Genomic DNA, 11,347 nt, shown 5'->3' on the forward strand with positions numbered 1-11,347 from the left:
ACCTTAGCATCCAAGAAGACTCGCTGTTGAGTCTATCGAGTTCGTAATTCGGTGTCAAACCCTTTGGGTCAATACGTACTCGTTGATAAAGTGTGCAAGAGATGCCCCTAATAATTCGAGAATCTGTTTTCCTACCGATCCGATACTTCTACCATTTGATGAATTCGATGTTATTCTTGGTATGAATTGGTGACCGTACATGATACAATGGTGGATCGCAAAAGGAAAACCATTGATTGGAGGAGTGCAAATAATGAGGTAGTCCGAGTCGAGTCTCATCGATTAAAAGGAGTGCCGGCGATAATATCTTCTATGACCGCCGGAGATATGTGAAAAGGGTGTGAAACATACCTTGCGTATGTGTTTGAAAGTAAAGAGACGGAAAGGAAACTCGAATCGGTACGAGTGGTTTGTGAGTATTCAGATGTTTTTCCGAGGAGTTACCGGATTCCCACGGTTCGAGAAGTGGATTTCAAGATCGGTTGTACCGGTACTACGCCGGTCTTAATAGCCCCGTGATCGTATGGCATTAACGGAATTAAAGGAATTGAAGGTTCAATTGCAAGAATTGACGGGTAGAGGTTTCGCTTCGACCGAGTTTTTCTCCATGGGCGACTGTATTGTTTGTGAAAAGAAGGACGGAACCATGAGGTTGTGCATCGACTATCGTCAACTCAATAAAGTGACGATAAAGAATAAATATCCATTGCCACAAATTGACGATTTGTTTGATCAATTAAAGGAGCCTCGGTGTTTTCAAAGATAGATTTGGGGTCGGGTACTATCGGTTGAGGGTCCGAGAATCGGACATACCTAAAACCGCTTTTAGAACGAGGTACGGTCACTACTGAATTCTTGGTGATGCCGTTTGGGCTTACTAATGCCCTCGCGGTATTTATGGATTTAATGAATAGAATTTTCAGGCCATACTTGGATCGGTTCAGTAGTTGTATTTATCGATGACATTTTGGTCTATTCGAGAGATGAAACCAAACATCTTTGAGCACCTAAGGCTAGTGTTGCAAATTTTACGAGATAAGCGATTATACGCAAAGTTCAAGAATGTGAATTTTGGTTAAAGAGGTTAGCTTTTTGGGGCACGTGGTGTCCGTGACGGTGTCGTGGTGGACCCGAACAAAATTTCGCCATAGTCGATTGGAAACCTTTAACGGAATGTTACCGGGTTAGGAGCTTTTGGGGCTTGCCGATTATTACCGACGATTTGTAAAAGGTTTTTCGATGATAGTTGCATCGATGATGACGAAACTACTCCAAAAGATGTTAAGTTCGAATGGACGGAGAAATGTCGAAAAGTTTCAATCAACTAAAACTTATTTGGTGAAGCCCCAATTCTAGTGCAACCCGAATCGGGCAAAGAGTTTGTCATTTATAGTGACGCATCCCTACTTGGGTTGGGTTGCGTATTGATGCAAGAAGGGCGAGTTGTGGCCTATGCGTCGAGACAATTAAAGCCACATGAGAAAAATTATCCGACCCATGATCTCGAATTGGTCGCCATCGTACTACTTTAAAGATATGGCGACATTACTTATTTGGTGAGAAGTGCCATATGTATTCGGATCACAAAAGTCTAAAATATTTGATGACCCAAAGAGACTTAAATCTGCGACAAAGACGTTGGCTCGAGCTGTTAAAGGATTATGAGCTGGTCATTGACTATCACCGGGAAAGGCTAATGTGGTTGGGACGCCTTAAGTCGTAAATCACTATTTGCTTTATGAAGCGATGAATGTACACTTGTCCGTTTCTACCCGACAATGTGTTAGTAGTGGAATTGAAAGCCAAACCATTATTGATACGTCAAATTCATGAAGCTCGAGAAAGTCGACGATGAGTTGGTTGCAAAACGGCCGAGTGTGTTAGAACAAGGACTCGAATTTCAAATCGATGATGACGATTGTTTGAAGTTCGAAGTCGTCGTGTGTTCCAAAGAATTGAACTTATTTCGATAATTCGAACAAAGCCCATTGTAGCCAAATGGCAATCCACCCGGGAGTACGAAGATGTACAATGATTTGAAACGTCGATTTTGGTGGCATGGTATGAAACGAGACATCTCGACTTTGTTTGAGATGTTTAATATGTCAACAAGTGAAAGCGAGCATCAAGTGCCTTGAGATTACTTCACCGATCACGATACCCAAATGGAAATGGGATCGAGTAACAATGGACTTTGTGTCCGGGTTACCATTGACTCGTAATAAGAAAGACTCGATGCGGGTCATTGTTGATAGATCGACCAAGTCTGCTCATTTTATTCCTATCCGCACGGATTTTTCGCTGATAAACCGCGTAATTATACGTCTCCCAAATTGTTCGATTGCATGGGGTACCTATTTCTATCGTGTCGGATAGAGACCCAAGATTTACATCGCGATTTTGGAAGAAATAGCAAGAGGCTTTGGGTACCAAGCTGCATTTAGCACTTTTCACCCCCAAACCGATGGTCAATCCGAACGGGTAATTCAAATACTCGAGGATATGTTGAGATGTTGCATCCTTGAGTTTAGTGGTTCATGGGAACGGTATTTACCTTTGGTTGAATTCGCCACAACAATAGCTTTCAATCAAGTATTAAGATGGCGCCTTACGAGGCTTTATACGATCGTAAATGCCGATCCCATTATTCGGGTGAACTTAGTGAAGGAAAAATCTTCGGGGTTGATTTGGTTAAGGATGCCGAGTAAAAAGTTCGAGTAATTCGTGAAAGTTTGAAAGCTGCTTTGGATCGCCAAAAGTCGTATGCGGATTTGAAAAGAAAAGACATTGAATATCAGGTTGGAGACAAGGCATTTCTCAAAGTCTCACCCTGGAAGAAGGTGCTTAGATTTGGCCGTAAGGGCAAATTGAGTCCGAGGTTCATCGGCCCGTATGAAATATCTGAACGAGTTGGGCCAGTAGCGTACCGATTAATTGTACCCCCTGAGCTCGAAAGGATCCACAACGTTTTCCATGTCTCGATGCTTCGACGATATAGGTCTGACCCGAAACACGTAATTACTCCATCCGAGGTCGAGGTTGACCTAATTTGAGTTATGAAGAAGAGTCGGTTCGCATTACGATGTGCGAAGTAAAAGAGTTGCATAATAAGAAAATCCCATTAGTGAAGGTGTTGTGGCATAAACACGGAATTGAAGGAGCCAATTGGGAACTTGAGGACTCTAAGAAAGAGCGATACCGAGCCTATTTATCGGTAAGATTTTCTGGACGAAAATTTCTTAAGTGGGGAGAGTTGAGACAGGTCCTAAATTGACCCTAGTCGGAAAGTGGTTTGGGACCACTAAACCGAGTCATAAAATAATTAATTGTTATATTCTATGCTTACTATGTGTGTGCATGCATATGTGGAAGTTTCATTCTCTAATTTTACCAATTTTGTGAGAAATTATTAAATAGGGATCAATGTGAAACATGGTGAAATATGATAGGCTAATTTTAAATGGCTTATTAGTGCATGTTAACACAAAGGTGGAGTTGCATGTCAAATAACCCATTTCTTAAGGTTAGTGGCCGGCCATGACATGATGATGGGCAAAGAAAACATGTCCTAGACATGTTGGCCTAGTGCATTATGGAAGGAAATAAAGAAATGAAAAAAAAAAGAATGGAAAATGATGAAGAAAAATGTGTGTAATGGATACTCTTGTGCCGTGACAAAACAAAAAAAAAAAGGGGAAGAAAATTGGTTGTTCATCCTTCCTCATTTTTGTTACAATTGCCATGACTTGAAAAGATGAAGGAATAGGGGAAATCTCCCTAAAGCAAATCGGCATTCTTCTTTAGCTAGCAAGAGGGTGATGAAAACAAAGCTTGGAACTTAAGCTCTTCTTGGCCGAATGTAAAGAGGAAGAGGGGAGAAAGACTTTCGGTCATGGAAGGAGAAGAAAGGTTAGTAAAAGTGTTAGATTTGTTTTGAAATTCAAGCTTGTTTTAGGTTAATCATCTTGCTTCTTACTTAACCCAAGCCAAAAGAATCTTGAAATCTTGATGGAGGTATGGTACATTCGTTTATGGTTAATGGGAGAATAATTTGATTTTAGCCTTTAAACCTTGAGGAAGAAATTGTTGTTGCAAGAAGTTGAGCTTATTGATAGTATAAATTTCTAATGCACCTAAGGTAATAGCCGAACATGTAGTGGTTTAATGCCTTGAACAAGTGTCGTTTAGATGTTCTAAGATTGTCTAAATTAGATGTTTAATCATCTAAGGGTTCGCATGGTGCATTCTTGAGAAGAGTTTGATTTGAAATCATGAGATCTTGTTGACTTGTGTTTAAGTTGTAATCGGCCATGGGCTATGGGTGTTTGCTAATCCGGTTTTGTTGCATAGGTGTTAAATACCCTGTATTGGGAATTTGATGAATAAGTAGCAATAAATTAAGATGAGATTGAGTAAATTTTAGCTTAGTTGTGTTAAGTATTCGGCAATAATCATAATAATGTATATGAATGCCGTATGTTTGTGTTTGATGGAGAGGTGAATTGTTTGATTTAGCTCCAGAGCAAAGGGGGACTAAATCGGACAAAGGAAAGGAGAAAGCAAACGAGTAGCCGAATTGGAACCGTTCTACCCTACATAATGTAAGTCATTAAGCATATATTTGGTGTTGATGTAAATGACCATAATATATCATAATTGTGTTTAAATGAGTTGATGTGTAAATGAAAATGTATGTGTATGGAATGATGCCATTGTTGAATGTATAAAGGCAGCAAAATGCATAAGGTATTGGTCTCGGCACTAAGTGTGCGGGTATAAATGGACACGGTGACAAGATTGGCACTAAGTGTGCGGGTTTAAAATTGTACAGCACTAAGTGTGCGAGTTTGATTATATAGCACTAAGTGTGCGAGCTGAAAATTATATAGCACTAAGTGTGCGAGCTGAAAATATATAGCACTAAGTGTGCGGATTCACTATATGCTCTTGCATTACAATTGGCACTGAGTGTGCGACATTATCGAGTTAATCCCGGACAGCGGATCGGGTAAGTACCTTGAGCTCATGACGAATAGGCAATACGTTCATGCTCGGGGTTGAGCTTGGTAAGCTTTAAATCTATGTGATGATTGCAATTGTATGATTGTGGTGTGAATGAGTTGGTGTGTAAAATGCCTCAAATATCTTATTGTATAGAATATGAAATGTGGATGTATGACTTGGTATGAGATTGAACCGAAAGGTCCGAGGAATTATGGTATAGTTTCGATATGGATGAAGTACCTAGCCTCGTTTATTGTTTGATGTTTTGAAAATTTTATTAATGGATGGTTGATGAATGCTTATGACTTCTGAGTTATAAACTCACTCGGTGTTTTCTTGTCACCCATTTTAGGTCTCTTGGACTCGTATTGTTGCGTTTCGAACCGTCGTTGAAGTCATCACACCGGCTGGAAATCTTTTGGTATTGTCTTCGTAGTTGAACTAGGAGAACATTTGGCATGTATAGGCTATTATGTTTTGTTGAATTGTGGGTTGTAAACTTTAAGCCATGTGAAAATGGCCTATGTGGTCGTTGAGTGGGATGCTAGAACCTATAGCCACGAGTCTTAGAAACTTTAATTTTGATAAGGTGGCCATAATTTGTGTCATGTATGATGGATGATTAGTAAGGCCAAGGAAAGATTCATGAAATTGGCACGATCTACTGCAGTAACTGTTGCGGACAGCAGCAGTGATATGAGATTGAAAAATCACTAAAAATAGTAGAAGTAGAATTAAATAGTGAATAAATTATGAAATTGAACCTTGATGAATCTATTTTCATATGGATGAAACGAAATGACCATATGAGCAGTATACTGAGAGATATTAAAGTTCTCGTGAAATAGGGCCAGAAAAGTTTCTGGATCCCCTGTCTCGACTTTTAAAATTTACCATAAATTATCCAGAAGGAATTAGAAGTCATTCCTTACATGTGAAGATTCCCCTTTGAGTCTAGTTTCATTAGAAACAAACTACATGAGCATTGAAGCCCTGTACGAGAAGATATCCAGGTCGTAATGCGCGAAGGTCAGTGTAGTCGACCCCTGTAACATGGGCGACTTTAACTAATAAACTGTACCAATTGGCCTGACCAAAAATTCTAGAAATAAATCCAGGGATGGATATATGAGTCTAGTTTCAGGGAAAATTTACGGAACTGATTTTCGAGTTCTGGAACTCGAGATATGATTTCTAAGGTGACAGTGACGCAGTTAGCTAGCCTGCCTGGAACAGAAATCAATTATTTCAGAGAGAGAAATAAGGGAAGTAAGCCCGGTAACACCACGTGGTCAAATCCGGTGACGGTCACGGGTTTGGGGTGTTACAATAGAATCACGTACCTTCGAAATTTAACCGGATATAACGACTCGCTCAAATGCCTTCGGGACGAAGCCTGGTTATAGCGACTTGCACGAATGCCTTCGGGACTTAACCCGGGTTTAGTAACTTGCACAAAGCCTTCGGGATTAGCCCGGATTTATTAACTCGTACGAATGCCTTCGGATCCTAGTCCGGATATAGTCACTTAGCACAAAGCCTTGGGACTTAGCCGGACATCATTCAATAACCGAGCACAATTGTCAATAAATTATGACACATTCAGTATTTCATTTTCAATAGCAAAACTCAAACACAAGGCACTTTTACACTTGCAATTTCGGCTCAATAGCCACACACAAAGAGCATGATTTTAATTTGCTTTAAACATGATCTAATCATTTCAGAATTTAAGCTCTATTACTCAAGAACTTACCTTGGATGTTGTCGAGCGATTTCGACTGGCTACTCGACTACTTTTTCCTTCCCTTTATCGGATTTAGCTCCCTCCGCTCTTGAGCTTAATTTGACAAATAAATTGATTTAATCATTTGAGCATCGAAGAGGAATTCAAGGTACTTAGCCAAGATATATTCTCATTTGGCATCAAAGTCGCATATGTACGAAATCATGAGTCGAACTCAACACATTAGTTAATATTCCTCTTAGCCGAATTTTCTAAGCCAAGAATAGGCATCAATATGCTTGCCTCTAACCGAGTGCATGCACACCAATTTCCCCTCATGTGGTCAAATATGCATGTCCATGTTGAGGCCAATTATACACTTTATACCACACCAAAAAAAACAGCATACATTTTACTAACTAATGCATTCCATAATGTAACTCAATACACATCTATCATTTCCTTCATGATCGAAACATCATCACAAGCAAATATACACCTTGAAATAGTATATATGTCATACCAATACATCATGTACAACATATATACATATATATATGCTAGAGCTGAATCTCAAGTTGATTGTAACTAAACACGAACAAAATTTCAAAACACAAATCTTACTTTCCATGCAATGAGCATAAATCACACTTTTGGATGTACCGTGGCGAATACATCACAACACCATAATTTTGGTCATGATTAAACAAAAACTTAGCATCTCATTCGAAAATGCTAAAAGAAAATCTAAGAGTCCTCAATCCCCCATCACATGTATCATTATCAAGCTTGATATTTAGCATGCAATGGCATTTACACCACATTTACTTTGGCGAATTTCATTCCCATGACATTGCAAAGATTTGAACCATGGGCTACCAAGAACATCAAGCTAGCAACTAAAAACATGCATGAATTTCATGGCACAATCTCAAACATACCTTAATCTTGATGCAAGTTTAGCCAACCTCTTCCTAATCCTCTTCCAAAAAAACATGAAGCAAAATTCCTTCCTTCCTCTAGTATTTTCGGTCAAGAGAGAATGCAAGGTTGGATGAACAATTTTTTCTTTTTTCATCTACAATACACGGCAATGGGGTTTCACACTCACACTCACATTTTTTTCTTTTCTTTCTTTATTACCCATGCTTATTTGTTTATTATTTCTCCTAATGCCCAACAAAACATGTTTCATGACATGTTTAGCCCATGATTCCTTGTCATGGCCAGCCACTACAACTTGGGGGAATTTGACATGCAAGTCCTCCCTTGACTACATGCACTATTAGGTCCTTATAGATTAGCCTTTCACTTTTCAAAAGTGTCACACAAGTCCTACTAACTGAATTCACATGCAATCGGCTAAATCAGAACTTGAAATTTTCACACATTCATAATTACATATTCTAGACAATAAATTTTACATTCAAACATTTGGTGACTCGGTTTAGCGGTCCAAACCACTTCCGACTAGGGTCGGGTTTTGGGCTGTCACATATTAAAAGAGGCTAGGCCTCGGTTATATGATAAAGCAACTAAGTCGCCCGGTGGAGTGTTATGGCGGGGTGGGTCGAGTTAATCCCACATGGTGTGTTGGTTGGTGCGGGTGGAGAGTAGTGGATGGTGGGTTGAGTAGTCTCCCAGATGGGTTTGCATTCTTTCATTGACATTATATGTGATATTGAAATGGGCCTATGGGCCATACTGTTTACCGTAAAGGCTTCGCCCAAGAATATAAAATTTGAAAAGGCTTGGCCCGGTGTTATGAAATATGAAATATGAAAAGGGCTATGGCCCAATACATGTTTGAGATTGGATTTGGGCTTAGACCCAACAGTCGTTATTGTTTTGGGCTCGAAAGGGGCTTGTTGCACATGAGTTTCCAAACTCACCCCTTTCCTTAACCTTGCGGTGAGCCTTGATGTGGGGACTTGGTAGGAAGGATTGAGTAGCCACGGTGATCGTCTTTTGGCTTTTAAACAAGCGTTGGTTTTCATTAAATTTCCTTTAATTATTATTTATTTTGGGTTGTAATAAGACCATTTTAACTTTTCTTTTATTTCTTCTGGATTATTTTATTTTAATAACTTCAAACCTGGTTGATAATTGTTCAAATGGGCTAGACTTAGGACGTGTTTTCAAAATGATACTTGTTTTCAAAATATCTCAACACCACGATTAATCGATTTATCAAAGACGTCCACTTAAACAAATTTAAACTCGATATGACAAAGTGTGGCTATGGTTGTGGGCATGTCTAGGATTGGATCCAATTAAAGAGCTTGGTACTTAAGCGACCTTCATGGCTCACCTCCTCTATCTCGGATACCTACGGTGCCCGACTTCCATACACTTTGTTAACTCAACAAAATATATGGTTTTAAAACACTAAAAACGGAACGTGGGTTTTCAACTCCAATGTGGCACGTCAAATTCGGCCATAACGTCTGGGCCGGGTTTGGGGTGTTACAATTAGTGGTATCAGAGCTAAGTTGCAACAACTCGTCTGTAGATCGAGTCCAAAAACTTTTTCAAAACTTAAGCCTAAGAAGGGTATTTTTGGAAATAGTTTTTGGAAAGTTCATTTCAAAAATGTTTTACAGAGTATACATGTTAAAATGGTTTAAATTTTTCGGGTTTTGAAATTTGGTAACCAAGAAGTGGCACCTTGAATCTCCGGCCCAAGTCTGTAAGTATTTCCGTTCCTCATATTACCATTGTATTAAGATATTATCGTAGATAGAACTAAGACCATATCATGACATTATAACTAGGGCAACCCTAAAAACTCTAGAATCCGAGACGTAGCTAGGCTATGATTACGTAAAAATAGAAACTTTAAAATACTATCTCTGCATAAGACATATGAATAAATAGTAAAATTTTTGAGATCTTTGTAGTTAATTGATATGTGTACTGGTAATGTAGAGTATTGATATGGATTCTGAGGGTAAGCAAAGTCTGCCAACTTCGGGTAGCGGTAACTCGGAGCTTGGTACTGAGGCACTGGCCGAGATAGTAAGGAAAGTGGTAGAGAAAGTATTGGATACCAAAATTAAGGAAATTAGGGAAACGCTTTAAATAGGGTGCTTGGAGTGTAAAAAGAGGAAGGATCCTAGTTCTCAAAGAACAGAGCCTCGTTCTGTGAAACATTTTAAGACACAACCAAACTTTCCTACCTGCAAAGACTGCAACGGGCGTCATCCGGGTGAATGCCATAGGAAGACAGGAGCATGTCTTAGATGTGGGTCCAAGGAGCATCGAGCTCGAGATTGCCAAGTTTATTCTATTTGAGTGTGCTACGAATTGTATGCGTAAATGTTTCCTTATTTCGGTAATTAGATGTTCTGGGTCGCATTAAAATTATTTATATCGAGTCTTGTGATAGCATATTAGCATAGTGGTTTGACTTGAGTAATACAGTTAGTTGATAGTTGGAAATTTCGAGGACGAAATTTTTTTAGGGGGATAGAGTTGTAACACCCCGAATTTGGGCCTAGAAGTATTGGGCCTTAAGTGTGGGTCCGTAAGGAGGTTTTATATAGGTATTTAATTGTGCAATGAAATGAAACAATTAAATGTTTCCTATTAGTGGTTAATGGCTTTGAGAAGTGTTGGAGAAATCTTGGGTTCAAACTTGGGCTTTAGCAAAATTTTGGTATTAAGTGAAAAAACACGGATGCTTGGATGAGGGTTTTAAATTATTGTGTTAAATAAATGACACAAGGAAGCTTGTAATCTAGTGGTTGTGGTGTCATTAAGGTTGTATGGGAGCACTGGGTTCAAGCCTTGGCTCTTGCAATTTATTTTGTTTTTTTAAAGGAACCCGGACTTTGGCCTTTAGACCTTATAATTAATTGGGGATAAAATATGACACAAAAAGCCTTGTGGCTTAGTGGCAAGTAGCGTGTGGAGCATTTAAGGGAGGCATAGGTTCGAATCCCATGGCAAGCAAAGAGCATTTATTTTGCTAGGGGCGGCAAGAGTTGGTGTTGAATTTAAACTCTAATGTTGGAGGATCCCACATCGTGAAGCTAATATAAGAGTGGTTGTGAAGTCGGCTTTAAATAGAGGAACCATGAAGAGAGTAAATGTACCTTTCTTGGTGATCCTTTCATTGTATGGCGTGCTCGTTTGGGTTGGGCGTCGGCTAAGAGTGTTCGGGCGTGGATTAACTCGGTCTCCTATCGGTGTGTATTTATCACTACTCTTGTTGTTGGATGGCTACTTGGCCGCGATGGTAGAAAGGGGGCCATATGGGCCCAATGGGCCTACGGGCCCAATTGGATAAGTTGTTTGATTGTGTAGTAATTATTGGACTAGGCTAGGTGAATCGCATATCTGTGGCTAGGTTTGGGCTAAAAGGGCCACACGAGCGCAGGGCCCATTTGGGCCGAGAATAGGCTTTAGGCCCATTCGTATTGTTATCCATGTTTAGAATACTTTAGTTTACCAATTCTTGAAATGCCTCGACTTATAAAATTTCCAAAGTACTCGATTTACGTAATTACCGTTTTACCTCGGTTTATAGAATTCTTGTTTTACCTCGATTTGTAAAATTCTTGTTTTACCTCGATTTATAGAATTACCGTTTTACCCTCGGTTCTGTAATTACTA

Source organism: Gossypium arboreum, chromosome 6, assembly GCF_025698485.1.
Source record: "Gossypium arboreum isolate Shixiya-1 chromosome 6, ASM2569848v2, whole genome shotgun sequence".
Lineage (NCBI taxonomy): Eukaryota > Viridiplantae > Streptophyta > Magnoliopsida > Malvales > Malvaceae > Gossypium > Gossypium arboreum.